We start from the raw sequence: 24,136 nt of genomic DNA on the forward strand, positions 1-24,136 counted from the left end.
TTTACTTATCCAGCAGAATAGAGGCTTGGAGGCAGAGTTGTTATAGAAATGAAATCTATTAAATTTTTTGAACACCTGAACTTATGAACTAAAAAATTTAATTCTACTTTGGGAAACAAGACAAACAGAGAGAAAACAGGAGTTGATTAGTGAATCTTCAGGGGTAACAATCCCCACAATCTCAGAGACTTACAACAGCAACATTTATTTCATGCTCATGTTTTAGCTCAACTACTACAGCACCACATGTTTGCTCATTCTAGGACTCATGCTGAAGGAGCAGCTCCTGTGCTCAACAAACCATTTTTGTAGCAGGAGGGATGAGAGAGTGAGCTGACAGAAACACAATTTGTCTAAGAAGCACATAGTCTATGTCACATTTGTTCACATTCCATTGGCTGGAGCAAGTCACATGATCAAGCCCAACATCAATGAGATAGAGATGGCTAACCCTCTTACAGGGAAGGGAGAACAAATGGCAGACCATACCAATAATTACCACAGAGAGCAAACATCAGAAAACATACTATACATATGACCAGAACCGAGACACTTGGGAATCCTGAGAAAGTGAGTAAGGAGATGATCAAGAAAAGCACCATGGACTGTGTGGACATTGAAGTGGGAACAAAGAAAGGAAACAGATCTCTTCTGATGTCTACCATGTGCCAGGAACTGACCTCTGCCTCTCATGCTGCCTCAGTTAACCCAACTAACCTCTGAGGAAGCAAATTCATTAACTTGCCTATCATCATTCAAGCTATAGTTGATTAAATACATGATTCTAAAATCTACATTCTTTCCAATACATGGCACAAATGAGTAAAACTTAAGACAGTTGGAAGGAAGAGAAGAGAGTATTACAGGCAAGGGAAAAGCTGAGAACATAGTCACAGAGGCAGAATTTTCATTTTCACATGACAGTAAATATCTGCCCTAATCAGAATGGCAGGCTGAGTTAGAGAGTTGTAAGAACTCAAGATTAGTAGGAGAGATCAGGTCATGAAGGGCTTTTATAGTCTGGAAGAGTTATAAGAGGAGAAATGATAGATTGGGGTCAAGACATCTTGCCATTAATAGCTAGGTGAACTTGGGCAGTTGTCTACAGCCTCCGGAGTTGAGTTCACTCATTTATGAAATAGAAAGATGTGGGTAAGAGAATGCAGTAACGGATGATTTCTAATTCTCTTATGGAGGCAATGCATAGAGGTCTAATAGATTTTAGGGAAAGGTCATCGACTCAACTTCTTGCTTTTTTTTTTTTTTTGCCTCGGGCCGCAAGGGATGTTGGGTAGGAAGCAAGACCCACCTCACTCACAAAGACCTGATTCTGAGGGTGGGAAAAGCAGCCAAATTTACCATATTCACAGGCCAAAAACTCTGACTTTCTATAAAAAAGCACTGTCACTGACATGATGAATGAGGTGTTTAAGAGTGATGAGAGCCAGGAGATGCTACACAAACTGGAGGGTGGGGAGCTAGTGTCAGAAAAGGCAACCAGAGGGATTTTGCAGCCATTTTGGTGAGGAGGCTTGGAAGGGGGAAAGCAGTGAGAACAGAGAGAAAGGGGCATTTAAAAAACATTTCCAAGGTGACAGTGGAAACGTACAGGTCTCGGAGTGTTAATTTAGGGTATGAGATCAAAACTTGCCTCCCTTCTGAAATGGATTCTTGAAATGATTTGTGAGTGAATCAAATCCTGCCCCCTTCACCTCCTCAGGGTGAAAACTGTTCTGTGCTTTTTAACAAGTCAAACAAATCAGAACTTTGGCCACTTACAAGTGCTCTAATATCACACAGATGGGAGTTGTCACTCCAGTAAATTAGCTAAGTATATTTTAGGTACAATTGTAAAGGGCCCATTATTTACAGCAGCGCTGGCAGCACCAGGCACCCTGTGGTTGTGCATTGAATATGGAATGATAGTGATTGCCTATTAAAAGTTTTACACTTGAGTCCCACAGATTTGCCTCCTGGCTCAACAGGGGGAAAAATGACTTTTCTACAGAAAAATATATAAAATACATACCCTAAACCATGCCACCTGAAACATGACACATTTCGAAAATCAGGTGACTTTGAATTCCGGAAGTTCAAACGTCAGAATGAGGAGTATGGGACACTAGTCTAATTACCACCTTGAATATTTATCCAAAACTAGAAGGCAGACAGCAGATGAAATTCAACCTCTTTTTGGGGAGGAGAAAGGAGAGTGCCAGTCCCCTCAATAGAAATGCATAAATCAGACAACACTCAAAAATCACTATGTTCTACTCCTGAAACCAATATTACACCATATGTTAACTAACTAGAATTTAAATAAAAAATTGGGGGAAAAAATCAGTTTTAATTGAAAATTTGAGATTAAAATGTACCAGAAATGGAAACTGGAAGGAAAAAGCCTATGCCAGTACTCAACTATGATCAGCACTCAGTATAGGTTTGCTCCGTCCAAAGATTGTGCTTTCACTGAGAGATAACACGTAAGTACAGATGCCTCCAGAATTTTTTCCATTAATTCAGCTCACAACAGTTGGCCTATTATGACTTAGGGTTTGAGGGGATACAAATGAAAAGGAAAAGGTGAGCCTTATCTTTGAAGAGTGGAAATGGAGAAGAAGGGGCATTTAAGAGAACTTTCAAGATCGCTGAAGGATTAAACATAAGAATTATTAAATAACCAGACAAGGGAGAGATTCCCCCAGTCTTGTAGACAAAAGCTATACTGAGAACAACAACATGAACTGGAAAATTCCCAAAGCCTTGGTCCAGGTCTGCTGCTAATGATCTGGGCCTCATTTTCATTTCATCATTGTGCCAAGCACTATGGGCCAGGCAGCATGCTAAGAATAGAAATCGTGGTACTGGCCCCACGAGAGTGGAGGAGACTATAATAGGGGCATGAACCACATGACTATAGAGAGGGCCAGTGGACACAGTAAACACTCAAGCCCCTGACAGTTCCAACATCCAGCATCCTACATCCTCTGAGCTCAGAGAAGGGCCTGGTCGGTATGGGCTGAAAGGACAAGGAAGTCTTTGTCAAGGGATGAGACCTGAGTTGTGCCTTGAAGAACAGGTAGGACTTGAATAACAGCATGGAGGATGAGGCGGGAAGGTGGGCACTGGGGAGGCAATGTAAGCAGAAGTGTAAGAAGTAAAAAGACATAAATTCTTGGGAAAAAAAAAAGACATAAATTGGAGTCAGATTAAAGGAAATCTTAAAAACTAGGTCAAGAAGTTTGGAACTTTTCCTCTCAGGAAACCCAGAGAGGATTTTGGGTTTTGTTTTCTTTTTTTCAGCTGGGTTCATAGAATTTGATGAAAATAATATATTGGGAGGACTGAGCCTATTAATAATGTCAAGCACAGGATGGATTGAAGCAATGGAGACCAAAGCAAGGAGATGAGCAGAAGATTATTGCAATAATCCATTGGACCTTGAACCAGGGGTGTGGAGCTAAGACAGAAAGGAAAGCATAGGTCCTCTGCCAAGATGAGATAGATCTTAAACGGAAGGATGGACAAGACGTGACAAGTGACCAGAATTATAGGACAAACAAAAGAGGATCCAAAGTGACTCAGAAATCTTAAGTCTAGGTAAGTTGGGTGTTAGTAGGGTTATTTATAGATTTTTTTTAATGAAAAAGGAACATGTGACTATGGACAGGTGACAAGCTTGTCCAGAGTAATGCCAAGCATCAAATGACATACAGAGAAGGGTTGGTTTTGCAGTTGGTATCTACCTACCGTGCATATTTATTTTTAAAACCATCTATGAATCATAAATGCCTTAGCTTGGCTAAAAGACAAACCGTTCCATTTTCAGCTGCTTTGTATTAATTAATCTTCATTCAGCCTGGTCATTTACAGACACTCTTGTATCCTTGCTATAGTTAATTGTAGGTACTGCACAAGGTCACTGTTACCGAAAGAAGTTCAATTACAATACATATTTCATTGTTTTAATCACAGACACAGACAAGGAGATTGAAAGAGTAATTGCAATGTCTTCCCCCCAAAGAAAAAACCATTTACCCAAACCAGGTAACACCATTATCATCACAGTGACACCCATGGAAGGAGAGACTGGATGACAGGATACAGAAGCAAATTCCTTAAGCACCCACAGTCTCAGGGAATAAGCAGAAGAAATGACAAGAAAGGAGTCTTTTTGGAAAGACACAAAGCATTCCCAATAAACAAACAAAGGGGAGAATGACGATAAGACAAAATGGCAAAGAAGGAAAACCCAGTGGCTAGTACTGTTCTTTGATAACTTTTGAAAACCAGAATTTTTCTTAGTACTTTGGGAAAAAATTAAGAAACAAAACAAGTATGAGTCAGATAAGACCCTTTGGGATGTGAATATTTAAAATAGAACATGAACACTCAAATCTCAGACTCCACTAGAAATTATCAAACAGACGCTTTTGTTTAGTCTATCTGATGTAAACTGAGAAGCTAAAGAATATGATTTAAAATTTAGCTCTCGGGCACCTGGGTGGCTCAGTCGTTAAGCGTCTGCCTTCGGCTCAGGTCATGATCCCAGGGTCCTGGGATCGAGTCCCACATCGGGCTCCCTGCTCAGCGGGAAGCCTGCTTCTCCCTCTTCCACTCCCCCTGCTTGTGTTCCTGTTCTCGCTATCTCTCTGTCAAATAAATAAATAAAATCTTTAAAAAAAATAAAAATAAAAAAAATAAAAAAAAAAATAAAATTTAGCTCTCATTGGAAATACTTAGCGCCTCTTAAAGGGCTAGCACATTAAAGTATTAAAACTAAAAAAAAATAAAAATAAAAATAAATAAATAAATAAAGTATTAAAACTATTGGCTTAATTTCTTAGTTCTTTTCTTATGAGAATTTTTGAGACCCCCTCTTTTAGATTTGCATAAATGTTTAAGAACTTCTTGAAACCAAACAAAACAGGCATGCCACTGAATTTGAGAGAAGTTACCTTTATTTTTAATTTCTTCTGGAGATGGACTACCTAATTTAAAGGCACCTTCCAACTCGATCCTTGATATATCCATGCCCATCCTTCAGGCACAGACTGCTTCTACAACTAAACTGTTCAGCATCAGAAAGACTAGAGTCTCTACTTGGGTTCAAGCATCCTCTTGGATTCACTACTCTCCACTTCTCAATTTACACAGGCTTTCACACACGAAAAAATTTTCACACTCAAACAATAAAAATATTATTAAATTCTTGGGGCACCTGGGTGGCCCAGTTGGTTGAGCATCCAGCTCTTGATTTCAGCTCAGGACATGATCTCAGAGTCCTGGGATCAAGCCCCGTATCAGCTCCGTGCTCAGCAGGGATTCTGCTTGAAGACTCAAATAAATGAATAAATCTTTAAATAATATATATATTATTAAATTCTTGGATAACCTGGAGATTATCCAGCAGTCATTTTCTTCAAGGGAAAAGACAAGGGTGAAATGTAATTATGTAGAAGAGAAAAACACATTCACACAGCTACTTGGAGTCTCCCGTGAACCAAAACATCACCTGGCTATTTATCATAGTCCAGAAGACAGCGGTTCCCTGTTAATGAAGAACAGCAACCAGGGTGCCTGGGTGACTCAGTCAGCTAAGGGTCGGACTCTTGATTTCAGCTCAGGTCATGATCTCAGGGTCATGAGATAGAGCTCCATGTCAGGCTCTGCACTGGGCATAGAGCCTGCTTAAGGTTCTCTCTCTCCCTCTCCCTCTGCCCCTCCCCTCTTCTAAAAAAAAAAGAAACAAAACACAGCAATCTTCTCAGGTCAAGGGGTTTGACAGTTGGCGCTCTTCTAACCTAACAGTCTTGCAGTATGGGAAATTCTCTCTGTTGGGTTCTGATGCTCTCCGAAAAGAAAAACCCACGTACTCAAATCTGATCAACACTCAAACCTAAAAATACTCATTCTAGTAGGACAAAACTATAATATCACTTCCCTTGTTCTAACTGCCAGCAGACTCACAGATGCCTATGCATGGATCCATGCTCAGCAGTTTAACAAAAACCAGAAGAAAATAATCAACATCAAAAATATACAAATAATAATGGTTTTCTTATTTTTTTGATGGCTTTGTGTATTTTCAGCAAAAAAATACTTCTTAGGAACATAGATCCAAGTTGACTCAAGCCTAATGACTTGACTTCCAGATCCAAATGCAGATGGCCCTTACTTTGTCTTTTTGACAGTTTTATTTTCATTTTTCTGTGCGACAGACTGTTAATTGCCCCACAGTATCCATGCTCCCCTCCATTCTTATTGTAACAGAACATCAAAGTTTTAGTTAGGTACATGGCCATTCAGCATAAGTAATACATTTCCCTGTTAATCATGTGACTAATTTCTGACCAATAGGATGGGAGCAAAGTGATGTGCGCCTTTAGCTTTATCTAGGGTCCAGTGTGAGTGTGTCAGTGGTCCCAACTCCAGCATCTTGAGTTCGGCAATATCAGTAGTGGTGTTTCACTCTAGAGTGATTGGGGCATGTCCTGGCTACCTACTGCTGTACCTCCCAGAATTCTGTGGGCTAACATCCTTCTTATAATCTCGTTTCCTACTTAAATTAGCTAGAGTTGGTTTACATAGCTTGCAGCCAAGAACTCTTTCAGACACCATTCTAGGCTTACATGTGAATAAACATGTGTGGTCCCCGCCCTTGAGGAGTCCTCAAGTTCTAAGGATGACAGTTTTGTCTTTAGCACCTTTAATGAGATTAAAGGGATGAAACATTTCCTTAACAAACACGTCAGTATATTTATATTTAAGCAACCTATACATCTTTGGCCCCCTCCAAGTGGCAAATCTCTGCTCACAGCACACTTATAATTTATTTGTTTCAACAGTGGTACTGCCCCGGTTTAAAACTTTTAGGAATTGCATGAGAATCACCGTCAGCCTGACACTTATTCTTTTTTGTTTTATGAAAATGTGTGTTTAAAAATTCAAATATTGCCAGATGAAAAATTATCTCCTTCTGAACTTTTTGCTTGATTTCCTAGTTCCCTTCCCTAGAATCAGTGTGCTACCTTGTCTCTTCAAATCCCTCTAGAGATGAGATAATACAGGTATGTAGAAAGATGCTTATAAACTTACATATAATAATACATATGTATATCCTTTTTTAACAAAGGTTGCAGTACGTTCTTCTGTACCTAGTTTTTCCACCTAATATCTTAGAAATTGTTCCTTATACAGCTCTGCCTCATTCTCACTAATGATGGAACATGTTCCATTTTATGAATGCTCCATAATTAATTAACCTGTCTCCTATTGTTGGATATTTATGTTTCCTCTAATCTTTTCCTGTTGCAGTAAATATTCTGTACAAGATTCTTTCTGTGCTTTTAAGAGTGTATCTGTCAGATAAATTCCAAGAAGTGTAATTGTGCGTCAAAGGTCAAGTTCATTTATAACTGATAAGTATTTTCAAATTGCCCTCCAAAGAGATGTGTATATTTATACCTTCTTAAACAATGCATGAGAATGTCTGGTCCCTTTCCACACACACACACACACACACCCGCCCCTCTTAACTATCTTTGGTGATGGCAAATTTCTATCCTTTAATATGTTTAACTTCTGAAAACTGTCCCCAAGTCATTTGAGGCCAACCCTGATAAATAAAAGCATCATCTTGTCAGGTAACATCATTCTGAGTATAAGATGAGCTGTGACTCTAACGTAATTAAACGACTTTCCTTGTTTGGTTTGTAAAGTGATTCCGAAGTTCCAAAAGATCAAAGCATATTCTGGGAACAGTAACATCGTTCAAATAAGTATAGTGCCTCCCACGGGGCTACCACTGAAGGAGACAGTGTTCGGTCAATGGGAGGAGATCTGGTCTATGGATTCCACAATTCTTTTTTTTTTTCTTTTTTTTTCTTTTTTTTTAAATTATGTTATGTTAATCACCATACATTACATCATTAGTTTTTGATGTAGTGTTCCATGATTCATTGTTTGCGTATAACACCCAGTGCTCCATGCAGAACGTGCCTTCTTTAATACCCATCACCAGGCTAACCCATCCCCCCACCATCCTCCCTGGATTCCACAATTCTTACTGCATCATAGTCACACTACAAGTGAAGTGTAAAGATCAAGTCATGAGGCTTCTTGTTGTCTGGTTTATACAAATGAGCATGACTGCTTTACAGACAACTTTTAATCTTTTATCCTCATAAACCTCACAACTTCCTTTGGCTGAAGACAGCAAGTGGTGTTTTCTCTCCACTGCACATAAGAATTCTAGAAAATCTCAGGGACTTACTTATTCATAATGGCACTCTCTTACACTGCCACAGAACAGTGTGTCACCTGGGAAATTCTGGGAAGTAATCAGTTTGCTTTTCTGTTGACCTAAGAAACCCTTGTATCCAACGGTCCTTGGCAGAAAGGTAGAAAGTCCTGAGAATTATGCATATGTTAATGCCATTATAATTAACTAAAATTCCTCCACATGGACGGTGAAGACTAGTAAAACTGAAGCACACATACAACTAGTAGAGTTCTAGTGTTCTAGTAATGTTTAATAACTCTCAAGGAGGGAAAAATCTTTGTAGCATTTGCCCGTATCTGTGGTATAAATGCTCCTACCGTGGCTGATTTCAAGCTACCTACAATGACATCAACTGTCTCACAAAATTCCTGAAAATTCAATAGGCTCTTATGAGCCTGTTCCCACAGGCTCCAGCACACCATTGCATGGCAACCACAGGACTTTGTGAATGTGTCACAGCATGAAATTCTTACCTGAAGGAAAAAACTCGAACTCTCCTGGGCTTCAACATGCTACACCTCTGACTTTTGTACTTCTGTGGATTATTGTGTTATTTCATATATTCTGAACTCAAACTTTGCTTTACGCTTCATTATCTCCAATGTACTGTGCTTCAAAGCATGTAACTTCAATTTTCATAAAAATATATTTTTTACATAGGTTGGTATGTGAGTCTATTAATGTTCACTCATTCAGCACTTCCTTTCTAACTTTTTCTCTTTCTCATAAATATTAAATGGGCAGAGAGCAGCAAGCATGTACAAGATCATTTTTCTATATTTACATAATGAAAAAGTTACAAGTAATGTGAACAAAGGAGTCAAAAGGGAATTCAATACATAGCGATCCGGGACATCTTGATAGATGGGACATTTTGCAAGGAATCTGCTTAAATGGCTGTTGAGACAACACATTGCTCTTGAAAAGATGATTTTTTTAAACAACAGAAGTGTTTAAAGGTGATTTAATATGCTCATCAACTCAGTCTGTACATGTGTAAATGTGTATATGTGAGATGTGGGTATCAGGAAATAAAACTCTGTGGACTTTCTGATGACATCCTTCAAAGTAATCACCTCAAAGGATGTATATGTATTCAGTCATGCTTCCATTACCCAAAATGTTTCTAGAACTGCCTTCAGAGCAATGTATAAAGTACACAGGGGAATTAAGTTCATACAAAGCTCTATAATCACACTTACTTAGATAAAAAATGAGAACCAACTTCATGATCCATCTTATCCGTCAGACTCAATTCTAAGTGACTTGTAGATATTTCCAAAGATGAAATCTGCCTTTAAAGAATAAATATTTGTCAACTTTTAAAAGGACCCCCTCAAAGAAGTTTCAGAAATGTTTCAAGCAGTGGCTGCTTTACTGAATGAAGTAACTGTGTGACCTTCCAAGGTGAGGGTTAGGACACAATCCTTATCTGAATGTATATACTCTGGCATATTTGTTTAAAATCTCATCACGTTACAGGAGGTCCCATCATGTAGTAGTCAAAAACACGTATCTGGGAGTCATTCTGCATTCAGATCTTGTCCCTAACGTTTCCCAGCCATGTGACCTGGAGCAAGAGATTGACTCTCTCCATGCCTGTTTCCTCACCATAATCTGCAAAATAAAAGTAACATATTCTCCTCGTGGTATTATCTTGAGATGGAAACAAAGATAATACATGTAAAAACTCTATGCCTTCAATGTGGTAACTACTCAATAAATGGTAACTGGTTTTTCTTTTTCTCTTTATTATCAGTAACATCTCATATAGTCTTGCATGTCCTTTTTGCAGATGACTTTCTCTATTCTTTTATATCACCTATTAGAAATCTAGAAGCACTACCACACTTGTATCTGACCGAGAGAGCTAAACTGGGCCCAGTCAAGTACCTTGAACTGGAAAGTAGAGACACCACAGTATTCATTACTATTCACATATGGTAGAGAAGTAGAGAAAAATAACACCCAGACAGCAAAGCCATATTCGTGGGAAGAAATGAGATTCAAATGGAGGACTAATGGACTAATATAATCAATAATCAGGGGCGCCTGGGTGGCTCAGTTGTTAAGCGTCTGCCTTCGGCTCAGGTCATGATCTCAGGGTCCTGGGATCGAGCCACACGTCGGGCTCCCTGCTCGGCGGGAAGCCTGCTTCTCCCTCTCCCACTCTCCCTGCTTGTGTTCCCTCTCTCGCTGTGTCTCTCTCTGTCAGATAAATAAATAAAATCTTTAAAAAAAAAATAATCAATTCTATTCTTAGTGGAAAATACAGTAGTGGTTTTCATTAAACAGAAATTTCACATGGAAAAATAAGCGGTCTCATTATTCTTAATCTCTGCATACCTGCAAGGTATCATGAATCCTAATCCCTTGTCTCTGTTCATGTATATCATGGGCCCTATTGGCCACTTCATGGTCCTGCACCCTGTGCCCCACAGTGGAGAAAGTCCTGAAGGAGTTATAACACGGAAAAAAGGAAGAGGAACTGAGGCAGGCATGCCCCAAGAACAAGATCCTGGTCCAGGGCACCAAGAGGAGTTGAATGCAACTTCAAGGGACTGTGTTATTCTCCAGGACACCCTCAGATTTGGGGCTGAAGGTAGATAACTCAAAAAGTAAGGAGAGACTGTCAGCTCTCCTCACTTTACTTTAAAGCCAACTTTGCCTCCTTTCTTTCATACAGGCTTCCTGAGTGCCCTTTAATATTGGCCAGAAACTCAGGAACTGCTAGGCATGGCCCAGAACCTACAGGAAACATTCTCTTCCCACTAGGAAATATTTCTAGACATTAACTTCTGGGAAATGATAGAGTGCATACATTGCAAATATAAAGGGTTATATAAATACTTAACAATTGAAGCATTTCTACTACGCTGTCCACAAAAAGCCATTACCTCTGTCTTTATGACAGAAGGTTTAATGTCACTGAATCTTGCTCAAGTGTAATATTCACTTGAACACTAAGGTCCAATTTTATAGTGGCAATTTTTTATTCCAAATCACAGTCACAACCCAATCCAATTCAAGTATTCTGATACCACATTTTCTATGAAATAGCTTTTATTCAGCCATACCTACTTTCCAGCTCACCACCTTCCTACATCCCCAGAGCCTGGCCTCGTGCTCAACTCATAGTACGTACACAATAAATTATGGGTGGATAGATGAACACTTCAAAATCTTAACGTGTGTCTCCTTATGAAAGGTGTCCCAAACAAGAGAAATAATAGTAATAACTACCATATGTGCAGGTGCTTTAAGTATATTAGCTCTCATCTTCACCACCACCTTACAAGGCTGATAAAATTATGATCTACTCTATATACAGGAAGCAGAGACCTAGATCAGTAACCGTCTTGCCCAAGAACTTGGAATTATTAAATGGCAAAGCTGGGACATAAACCCAGTCTGTTGGTCACTGGAATCAGACCTCTTAACCACTTTAGTAAATTGCCTCTAACCTTGGAAGTCCCCTCAAAGATATCCCGTCCTACGATGTAACAGCCACCAAATTCCTCATGTCCTATCATGGATCCCCATGATGCTGCATTCTCTTGTTGCAAAGAATACCACCAAGGCTTCCAATACCACCCAATCATGACACCCTCATCTGCTTCCTGTCCATTTGCAGAGGTGAGATGGTGTATCCCAAGCCTTGGTCTTCTCATCCATTCTGGATTCCCACAGATTCCAAGAGGAAAGGGACCCTTCATTTCCCCTCATTTTGTTTCCTTAAGTGCTATAGGGTTAAGCCCAGCAACAATGAGCTGTGTGAAGACCATCGTGCTATATTTAGCATCACTCGTTCTTCACATACACCAAACTCGCTGTCCCCAGAACACTCCCCCACCCCTCATGCAAATAGTCTCCCAGAGCCTGGGAGGACATACAGTGGAATTGCATTTTGTGGAGATTTAGGTTCTAAAATCAGTGACTATAGCAAAATAAAATAAATAAAATTATCTTTTAAAAAACATATTTATATGGGGGCACCTGGGTGGCTCAGTTAAGCAAGCGTTGGACTCTTGATTTCAGCTCAGGTCATGTTCTTAGGGTTGGGAGATGAAGCCCTGCCTCATCTCCACAGTGGGCGTGGAGCCTGCATAGGATTCTCCCTCTCCCTCTTGCTCTCGCTCTCTCTCTAAAATATTTATGTAAATAATTATATGTTATATACAAAATATATATAAATAAAATTACCAGGACACTTGGGTGGCTCGGTTGGTTAACCGTCTGCCTTCCACTCACGTCATGATTCAGGGTCCTGGGATTGAGCCCCAAATCAGGGCTCCCTGCTCAGCAGGGAGTCTGCTTCTCCCTCTGCCTCTGCCCTTCCCCCTGCTTGTGCTTTCTCACGCTCTCTCGCAAATAAATAAATAAATAAATATTTTTTTAAATTACCATTAAAATCACCCACAAAGTACAGTGTTTATGACTTTGTATATTCAGTTCTGGGGTCAGAATTCTTATGCAGATTTAATTTTGAGAACCACTAAGCTAGAAGGAAAATCTAAATGCAGAATGGTTATACATTCCAATCATTCTGCCTCTCAGAATGGGAAAATGTTCCTGCTTGCTCGCAGGATTTATTTCATTCTTTTTTAATGTGTAATAGCCTCATAACCTATTTAAAGGTGTGTTTGCTCTTGTGACACGTCACGCCAGGTAGGTTCTGAAGTCAGAGTAGGCTGAGTCCTTGAGTAGCTGCAGTGGCAGCCACCCACCTGGCTGGACAGAACAAAAAGATCCGGGGATAAACACAGCTCAAGGACTCAAGCGGAGAGCCTGTCATATTAGGACCAATGAGAAAACAACTCACAAGAAAATCAACCCCTAGCACCTTGCCTCCATCTTGCATGTTCCTGTTTCCTTTCTCTTATTTTCCTCCCTCCTTTTGATGTGTGTATTTTTTCATTCCTTTCTACACATACAGTTTCTTTTTATAACTATTTCTTGGACCCTTTTATAAAGTGCTTAGGATTGGGCTCAGTCGTTATGCAAATGTCCAAATTTGCCCAGGTGTTTTCTTCTCCCTGAAAGTTTCTTATTTGTTTCTTTCTGTTCACTCATGTCTAGTCAGAGCTTTCGAGGAGACACATGACACTTTGATCCTCTGACATTCTCCCCCACCTTCAAATTCACATCTCCCAGCTCTTTTTGTTGACTGAAATTGTGAATGTTGCAGACACCATCTGGTTGGATTCTGTATTGTTTAAAGAAAGGAGAAAGTCTGAGGATGAAGCTGGGGAAATCCTGCTCTGTCATCTGTGGTTCAAAGCTCACAGATGTCCCAACAGCATCAGGTGAGGGGACTGTCCCTGCACTTCTCTCCATAAAATAATCTCTAATCCGTTGCTTTCATTTTCTGAGTAGTTCTCAAAAGTTTTGAGAACTGTTTGCAATGGTCATTTTTCTAAGAAAACATAGTTTGGGGAGGAGTACAAAAGGAGACCAACTTAAACTGGTAAAGGGCCAACGTGAAAATAGAGCGAGAGTCCCCAAGCCGAAGACGGAAGCCAGAAACCCTCTTGGGCTGGAAGTTAACTTGGTCAGAAAGTCAGTCTTGAGAAAGAAAAAGCTGTAAAGCTTTGATTAAAATTCCCACTGCTGGTTATATTTATATGCCCATTCAGGTGCTCATAAAGGAAGGGCATTTTTATTAAGAACACTGTAGATCATTTTGAATACATTTCCCTGCACTTTTCTTTTCTCCTTCCTCCATCTTTCTATAATGATATAAATTAAAGGGCAGAGGCATCAGGTGATAATGATGGATTTTCTCAGCTATTTGGCTTGTGCTGCAACAAACCTTAATATTATTTTAGCGATGTGAGTTATTTGACCTAGAAGGATTAGCCTGTTCAATCTGTGCAGTAGTAGTGCTGAGGAATTAGCTTGCTTAGCCTGGGGCAATCAATAGATTGACAAACTAGCCTTTTTTTAAGTCCAAGATCTATTTTATAGGAATATTAAGCTTGCGGTGTTCAGACAACAAAGGAACTGAAGCCTGCACAAAAGCTTCCACAGCTGAAAACATTCGCAGGACAATTTTGTATCTTTAAAGAGGTTCTCATATACACAGACCCAGCCAAAGGCAGGCAGGAGGGGGAATAAAGAGACACAGCCATTCATCTGAAATAACTATGGACAGGTTTAAAAATACACAAACACAGGCTTGAACATCTGGGAAGAAAAAAAGGTACTTTGTGTGAATTATCCTGTGGCTGTTGCAACTTCAAACGATGCTCCTAGAGCTATTTTGAAAACATTATGTGAGAGGCAAAATAAGTGAGTAAAAGATGAAAAGCCGTGATCACGGGAAGAAGTGGTATACATGCCCTGTCCCCAGATCCCACACACACAGAGCTTTAGTGACCCAGCCCATACTCCCCTGTGTCCGAAGGTGGAAAAGCATTTTAAGTTCCCAGAAGTTTGCCCTGTGACTGCCCAGAGCTTCCTGACAAGTCATCCTATTATGCGATTCTGGCTGGCCTCAGATGGGCTGGAAGGGAAATGTCAGGGGAAGAGATGTCTGGGATGCAGATTTTCAGGGGTTTCAGCCTCCTCGGGAAGATGCCGCTGCTAGCTTCAGGATCCGTCACTGGGAACTGCTGAAATGCATTCCCCCCTCTGGAAGCGAATATAGAACGTCAGTGCCTTCAGTCTTTAAAGTCTACGGGGGTAGGGGAGAGGCTTGCATTGGAAAAATGGGCTGCTTTCTCAAAGAAAGCAAATATTCCGGGCGCCTGGGTGGCTCAGTCAGTTAAGCGTCTGCCTTCGGCTCAGGTTATGATCCCAGGGTCTTGGAATCGAATCCCACGTGAGGTTCCCTACTCAGTGGGGAGCCTGCTTCTCCCTCCCCCTCTGCCTGCCTGTCTGCCTACTTGTGATCTTTCTCTGTCAAATAAATAAATGAAATCTTTAAAAAAATAGAGAAAGAAAGAAAGAAAGAAAGCAAATATTCCTCCAGTGGACTCCTTCACTATTATCATGGACTTTCCCATTGTGGTAATGTTTATTACTTTCCCCCTCTCCCGGGTTTTTTAAATGTCCCCTATTGAAAAGACAGAACCTCATGCAGTGAATTTTGATTAGAAGCCCCTATCATTGCTCTCCTAATACCAAGCGGGTGTTCAAAGGGTACTGTTACAGAGGCCCGTAATTCCTAGCTGGAGCACTGTACTATTGCAAACAAAGGATATGATAAGTAACAAAACAGGCAAGAAATTATTCGATTAAAAAAGACAGTGTGAGCTATTTCCCTGGAGAACACATTAACAGCCCTCCAACTGGTCCCTCTGGTAGCGACGTGGGGTGAAATCGAGCTCTGCCAAGCAGCACGCTGGAGGGCCAATGCCAGAGAAGGGGGCTGGAGGAGGAAACTCAGAGCCCGGGAGGAGCAGGCCCAGCGGTAAGGAGAAACATTGATTACACTCCAAATCAATGCAAGATGCTGACAGGGCTCCGCTGTAGGAAAAGCTGGCAACCAAATTGCGTCTCCTGAGCCCTGCCCATCAGTAGGTGTTACTATTCATACATGCAAATCAACAAACCCTGAGCGGAGATTAAGAGAGAGGGAGGCAGAAGATGGCAAGAAGAAAAAGGCTTCAGCTCAGGCTGCAGATCAGAGCGGAAGCATTATCATAAACATAAAAACTGAAATTCTCCCTCCATTCCGGTTCACAGGTGCTTTGCTTTAAAAAAAAAAAAGTAAACCACAGATTTCTTTACATCAAAAAACTGCGAAAATTTTGTTTTATCATTGAACAGCTGTTCTTTTAGGTTCTAGCTAAGCCCCCAAAATCTCTGTCTGGATTCGTCTAATTATGCAGTGGGGGCATCTACTAAAATCTAATGCCAACCTTGAATTTAGTTCATCAGTATCCACAGCAATATCATCATTCCTTCTATTCCATGGATTGGTCCCGGAAGTACCTGGGGGACAGGTCTGAGGGTAAATAAATCTAAGGACACGTGTGATGTGCAGAAGAATTACCAGATGCCCTGGTAACATACAGCAGAGAAGACCCAATGCGTTGATTCCTATCAGCATAGGATTTTTCCATGATGATGTTTGTGCTTGAGCTCCCAGATACACTTCCCTGAGATGTTAAATAGCATCATAACAGCAATGTCCACAATAGCCAAACTGTGGAAAGAGCCGAGATGCCCTTCAACAGATGAATGGATAAAGAAGATGTGGTCCATATATACAATGGAATATTACTCAGCCATCAGAAAGGATGAATACCCAACTTTTACATCAACATGGATGGGACTGGAGGAGATTATGCTAAGTGAAATAAGTCAAGCAGAGAAAGTCAATTATCATATGGTTTCACATATTTGTGGAACATAAGGAATAACATTAGGAGAAGGAAGGGAAAAATGAAGGGGGGGAAATCAGAGGGAGAGACGAACCATGAGAGACTATGGACTCCAAGAAACAAACTGAGGGTTTTAGAGGGGAGGAGGTGGGGGGATGGGTTAGCCGGGTGATGGGTATTAAGGAGGGCACGTACTGCATGGAGCACTGGGTGTTATACGCAAACAATGAATCATGGAACACTACATCAAAAACTAATGATGTATTGTATGGTGACTAAGATAACATAACATAACAAAACAAAACAAAATAAGATAAGATAAAATAAAATAAAATGAGCTCAAAAAAAAAAAAAACTCTTCCTTGTTACTCTGACCACGTACATATGGCTGACGGGGACAACATGAACCTCCACAGCCAACATCCAAAGAACATCTTCTCCACCTTGGGGAAGTCAGTGATAGGCCAGGAATAGGACCTAGGCATGAACACTCCACAAATCATTAGAAACACCAGTATGAAAAAAATATATATTACTACCAGCTGGGATTAACTGAATAGCTATTATCAGTTCCCAGGCCTAAAGCACAAATAAAAGTGAGTCACACAGGCTAGAGAGGCCTTGGAGGTGTTACCCTGGCCCAGCCAAGCTCTGGGGCCCCTCCATGAAAACAGGTCTAACACGAGATTCAGATTAGACAAAGGATCGGCATCGTCCCCTCCCATTTGGAGAAAAGTGTCTTTTCAAACAAGTTATGTCAATGAAAGCTATTTTATTGGAAAATCTTTTCCAGAGTTTGAGGTATTTTGGAGTGGAGGTATTTGAGGTATTTTGGAGCATTTTACAAGACGCTTTCACACACATGGATTCATTTACTCTCACCCTACCATCCAGAAATTCTCTCATCCAGAAGCCTATCACCATGACTAATTCACCACCCATAAAATGCTCTCTATAATAATTACTATCATGTGCTTGTTTTTAAAATGTGCTAATCATTTTTACCAAGGATGTTGGAGTGTCCTGAGTGCTATCAGATCTCTCTTTGGAGCTGAGAAAATGGAATCCTAAGTCAGGGAAGCATGACACTCTCATGTCCCCAAAGTTCAGAATTAGTCTTTGATCAACATCAGATTTGACGTTTTGGTGGAAGAAAAAAATGAGTTTTAAAGTCAAAGGAGATTCCCCTCACAGAGGAAACAAAGTAGGGTCTTTCTTTCACCCAACCTGATGTCCTATTTCTAATCACATTTGTATCCCCACATCAGCTCTGGGGAACAGTAGGTCTCCCAACAATAAAGCAGAGGCATTTAAAAAAAAGAAGAAGAAGGTTTGAAATAAGTCAAGTGGAAAAGAGGATTTAAATTAGGATCTTGATTTTAAAGCAGGGAGTAAATAAAGAGGTCTAAACCCGTACCCAAACATTCTTTATGAAAGAAACACCTCAAACCTGTCTGTTCTACTCAACTCCAAATGAAATTCATCACCATTGAAAATTTGAAGAGTGAATCCTTCCCACACTTAACATCAGAATGTCAGTTTCCTTTCTCATCTGTTCCCATGAAAAGATAATTTACTGTCCATTATCATTCTTATCAACTTGTTCTGTGACAGTGATAGCCTTTCTGGACTGATGTCAGAGACATTTTTATGCTCAGATGAAAGCAATTGCTCTTGTGAGGGATTTATTTTAAGGATCCTGTTTTGCACAAATCTTAAAGGTCACCGGGGTTGTTTTCAAATATGCCTGCAAATTCTTTTATATTCCTCCCTTTGGTGCAGCTAATTCCTCTCTCCTTTTTTAACAAACAAAACGTGGCAGAAATGATGGAGCGTGACCTCCTAGGGTCAGTCGTGAAATACCTGGCAGCTTCCACCCCACTCTCTCGTGCACCACTCACTGGGAGGGAGCCAGCTGCCACGTCGTGGGGACACCCATCCAGCCCTGTGGAGGGGTCCACGTGGCAAGGAACTGAAGCCTCCTTCCAACAACCTGTACAAATTTGCCAGGCACGTGGGGAGCCACCTTAGAAGTAGCTCCTCCAGCTCCGTTCTTGCCTTCAAAGGACTGCGGCCCTTGTCCCACATCTTGAGTGTAACCTCACGAGAGACCCTGAGCCAGATCCCCTAGCAAAGCCCCTCCTGGATTCCTGAACCACAGAAACTGTGTGAGATAATCAATCTTCATTGTTTGAAGCCACGAGGTTCTAGGGGTAATTTGTTACAAAATAGATAACTAATACAGTCACCATTACCAATAAAACTTTATTGGGTGCCTACCTTGGACAAGACACATGCAAGTGGCCTGTGTAGGTGTGTGTATAGCACCCTCTCTGAAGAGGTCGTGCTTTTTCTTCAATGGCTTTCCTGGATCTTGCTGGGTGGGGGGGGGGGGAGGTTTCAAACAGGAGTCTACGTTCTGATCTCTGGACTAAACTCATTTAGAGAAACAGGTTTTCCCCACCCACTCTTTTCTTCACTCTGGAAAGGAGTTTGTCATTTAAAAACAAGTCATGCTGTTATCATGGGTGTCTTCAGAATCTGACACCATGCCATATTTATGTTTTGTCCTATTTGTTGCTTCCAAGTGCAGCTGAGACACTGCAACATTTTCAAATAACAGGCGAAGAAAACAAATTCTTGGAAGAAAGCTGTCACCCGATTTTATTGGCAGCACAAAACTGAGTTTTAGCTAACACGACACACATAAATATTCCTGATTCCTGTGCGTTCTGAATGTTATGTCTCCCTGGCTTGTCATTAACAATACAGATCAACACCCTAGTCTCACGAGTGGGGAAGGAACACCAATGCCCACAAAAATGACAGTGCCTGTGGATGATACAGATGATCAGGCAACTATTTAGAAAAGCTCATCTCAGGAACTAACTCTCAGGCAGTGAGTACAACAGGCTCTTTCATCTGATTTACCCTTCATGACTGTTTTCACTTTTAAGAGGGCCTGAGAAATGTCTGCCTGTCTCTCAACGAATGCTTTCTTCTCCTTCCGCACTCATGCTCTGAAAGACTCCGTGGACCAGTGTCCTTCCTCCCCAGGAGACTGGGCGGTTACAGACCCAGCCAGTGCCTCTCTCCAGATCGCCAGGCAGTGTGGCCACAGATCAAGGACCCTAGCACTTAGGCTCCAGCCTAGATACCAGCTCCTGAGCGGAGGCAGCCCCCTTGATGTTGTTGTGCTAGGAAACTGGTATTTCAGACTTTGAAAAGAAAAAGAAGGAAATAAAAGAAGGGAGGAAAGTAGGAAAGGAGGAGGGGAGGGAGGGAAGGAGGGAGGAGGGGAGGGAAAGGAAGGAAGGAAATAACAAAGAGATCCAAAAAACCTTCAGCTTTGTGTGTTGCTCTTGTTTAACACCAAGCAAATGTCATGCAGAATGTGACACACAGCGATGCTCAATGCTTTTGGCAAGAAGTAGAAGTAGTATAGGTCAGCCATTAGACATCCTGGCTTTGAATTCTGGTTTAGTCATTTCTCAGGTTTGTGACGCTCAGCAAGTCACTCATTCCCTCTAAGCTTCAGGTTCTCAGCTATAAAATGGGATGATGGACTAGCCCCCATTTCTCAGGGTTATGAGGAGATTTAAATGAAGCTGTGTGGGTAAAGCACGAAGCAATACTCGGCTTAGAGCCTATGCTCAAGAGATGTTAGCTATTATTATTTTTATCATAAGTGCATGACTGCATGGCCAGTAGAAGCTATGTTTCTCAGTTGACCTTCTGGTAAAGAACAAGCACCCATCGGCGAACTAGGGTACACACCCTGCTTTCCTGCTTTGCATTACCCGATAATCATCTTTAATCATCTGTACAGGCAATCTCACCACTTTGCTGAACAACACCCTGTGGTCAAACGGGGTCTGGCTTGAGGCAGATCGCAGTTAGAGGAAAGCTTGGGACATGGAAGACCCATAGCTAGAACCACACCAGGTGAGTCCAGACACCTCGATGGAAATGAGAGAAGTCCTTCAATCCTGTTTCTAATGCACATGGGAGGTTCAGTACAGACATTAACACTCTCTCTTTCCCACAAATAAGTTGCAAGGAGCCAGTGTTTAAAAACCAGCCCTTGGAGAGGCATCACCTCCAGGGTCAAACTTACGTAAAGGCGGTTAGACTGCCACCTGCAGGACCAAATCTCCCAGGCACCCAAAAGGCTTTAGAGAGTCTGAATTTCTTCAGGGACAAAGACTTGTACTCTACAAATAGAGATATTTCAATAAGCAACTATGACTAGAAGAAGTAACCCAAAATAGAATAGCTGATATCAGATCATCTTTCCTGAGAGGGAGTTTTCAGGAAGTGGATGGAAAGGGGAGTGGAGAGGAGGCAGAAGGTGGAAGATGCCTGGATGCGGGGGTAGGACATGATGAGGTGTGTCCTCTAGGAAACAGAAGCCAAAACAGGATGAACATGCACTAAATTTCTTAGGGGAAATGCCTCTGAGAGAAAATGAGGAGGGAGTCAGAAGAGACTTGGAGAGTCATCAGAGAACCATGCCAGTCTGAGTCCAAGTGAGGGAGGGAAAATGGGATAGAAGCATCTTGGCCACAGTGCAGTTCTGAATTCAGGAAGGCCATCAGGGAACCCCTGAGCCAGAGTGGCCCAGAAACAGTCACTGGTTGGGAGCAGCTGAGGGGAAGCCTGGGGTTGGCAGGATATAGTTAACAATACTGCATCCTTCCAGACGGTCAACAGACACATGAAAAGATGCTCAACATCACTCATCATCAGGGAAATACAAATCAAAACCACAATGAGATACCACCTCACACCTGTCAGAATGGCTAAAATTAACAACACAGGAAACAATAGATGTTGGCAAGGATGCAGTGAAGGGGGAACCCTCTTGCACTGTTGGTAGGAATGCAAACTGATATGGCCACTCTGGAAAACAGTATGGAGGTTCCTCCAAAGTTAAAAATAGAATTACCCCATGATCCAGCAATTGCACTACTGGGTATTTATCCAAAGGATACAAAAATACAGATTCGAAGGGGTACATGCATCCCAATGTTTATAGCAGCATTATCAACAATAGCCAAACTATGGAAAGAGCCCAAATGTCCATCAACTGATAAAGTGTGGTATATATATGTAAAATGGAATCTTACTCAGCCATCAGAAAGAATGAATTTTGCCATTTGCAATGATGTGGCTAGAGCTCAAGTGTATTATGCTAAGTGAAATAAGTCAGTCAGAGAAAGACAAATATACGTATGATCTCACTCATATGTGGAATTTAAGAAAGAAAACAGATGAATATATGGGAAGGCAGGGGAGAAAAAAGGAGTGAGGGAAACAAACCATAAGAGATTCTTAACTATAAAGAACAAACTGAGAGTTGATGGAGGGAGGTGAGTGGGGGATGGACTAAATGGGTGATGGGTATTAAAGAGGGCACTTATTGTGATGAGTACTGGGTGTCATATGTAGGTGATGGATCTCTGAATTCTACTCCTGAAACCAATATTGCACTGTATATTAACTGACTAAAATTTGAATTAAAAAAAATAATAATACTGTATCAAGTACTTGAAAGTTGCTCAGACAGTAGATCTTAAATGTTCTCACCAGAAAAAAAGGGGGGGGGCAACTATGTGAGGTGATAGAAGTGTTAACTAACCTAATTTCAGTAATTGTTTTGCAATATATACTTATGTCAAATCAACATACACATTTTAAACTTACACAATGTTAAAAATCAATTATACCTCCATAAATCTAAAAAAAGTAATAAAAAATAAATTTAAAAATAAAAATTAAAACAAAAAAAGAAACATAGGCTGGGTTTCAGAGCACAGCAGCCAGGACCCTCTGTCAACTGTGTTTCCTGCAGACGCGAGAGGCGCATGCCCTGGCTGCCACATGAAGGAAGGCTGGAGTGGACAGAGAACAGCACTGACTCCTGCAGTGCTGGAACCAGCCCTGCCAGCGTCAACATGAGACAGATCAGGTTTTTAACACCCCTCACCAGTTCACCATGAGCCACGACTTGCTTTTGATTCCACACAAAAATCCATGAGGACCCACTGGGCCAAGCAATCTTCCTCAATCCTTAGTCGTTTTTTGTTTGGCTTATGTTTTGGGATTCCCACCCAGAGCCCCAGAGAATGTGATCTGGTGTAGGAAAGGTTCCAAGAGAGCAGCCCCTATTCTGTCCTTTCTCCCCTCTCCCATTGGAGCAACAGTAAGCCCTGGGTGGAGAAAGAGGGACTGGTCTCTGAGACTATTGTACCAGGGAGATGAAGCCTAGGATGGGCCATGTGGGATGGTCAAGGGAGAGGGTGAGTCTGGGAAGCCAAAACCAGTATTTTTCTATTTCATAACTTTGCCAGGCATCTAGCTAGACATGGGAGAGGAGGGAATTACATCATCTATGATAACATACACCAAGATTTCACTTTCCCAAGAGAAGGGGTGCTCGAGTTTCTCCCAGCTCTCAGCCCCTCAGAGGACAAGGGTTAGAGAGGGTCTGTCTCTCTTTGACACTGAATTGAGCCTCATTTGCTATGAAAAGGGGCCCAGGCTCCCTTTGACAAAGTTGACTAAGAAAAGCTATTTATTGGCAAATAGCTGTTTTCAAATCCTTAATAGCCATAGTGAGACTCCACTGGTACCTGGCGGGAGATGTGCTTGATTCAAGACGGGCATTAACAGAACGGAAAGAAAGGGGAAGTAGGCGGGGACCCGCTTCGACAAAGAGCGTCTCTGCAGGTCTTACTTCATTTTAAAATGTCCTTGAAGAAATTTGCTATCTGCTCTATAAGGTTTCTAACTTATAACAGGAAGTATATTCATAAATTGTATCCAGATCATATGGAACATTCAGAAGATTCATGTGGTCAGACAGGCAAAAATAAAATAAATAACTCTACTGAGAGAGTAAAATAATTAAAGCATTATCATCCAAAACAGAAAAGGAAAGTGGGAGGTACTTAATTGAGCTGTTTTTGCATTAAGTTTTTTATTTTAAAGATAAGATTTTACACATAGATAAATAAATAGACATTATATGTAAATAAAATAATTTCTTCTTCAAACATACATAGGAATTTGTCTGGGTTGGTTTTTTCCATACTCTATAGAACAGTGCTTGTTTCGCATTTATTCCTGGGACCCAAGAGATACGTTATACTTATTGCAGAAATTATTTATCCCATGTATTTGTTAGGTTTGAATATTCATCTATTCTTGAATAGCAGACTGATTGTGACACTGAAATCTTGCATAATTTTTTTTAAAGATTCCACTTAATAACTAAGTTTAATGTGCATTCAAAACAGTGTGTGACCTGCACTAGTTCCTTGGCTCCGACATTGCTTCTCTTCCAGTGTAAGTCAAGTGGCTAGCTCTCCACCTCCTGGCTCCTTTGTGGCAACTCAGACTAAAACTCTTCCCCAGGTGGGAGACACACCAACCTGGCCCCCTTCCTCACGCTAAATGGCGTGGGGAGAAGGAAGGAGGACTTGTGAAAAGCCTACTGTGAGCCTAGCATCGCACTGAA

This window comes from Phoca vitulina, unplaced genomic scaffold, assembly GCF_004348235.1.
Source record: "Phoca vitulina isolate PV1807 unplaced genomic scaffold, GSC_HSeal_1.0 scaffold7, whole genome shotgun sequence".
NCBI lineage: Eukaryota > Metazoa > Chordata > Mammalia > Carnivora > Phocidae > Phoca > Phoca vitulina.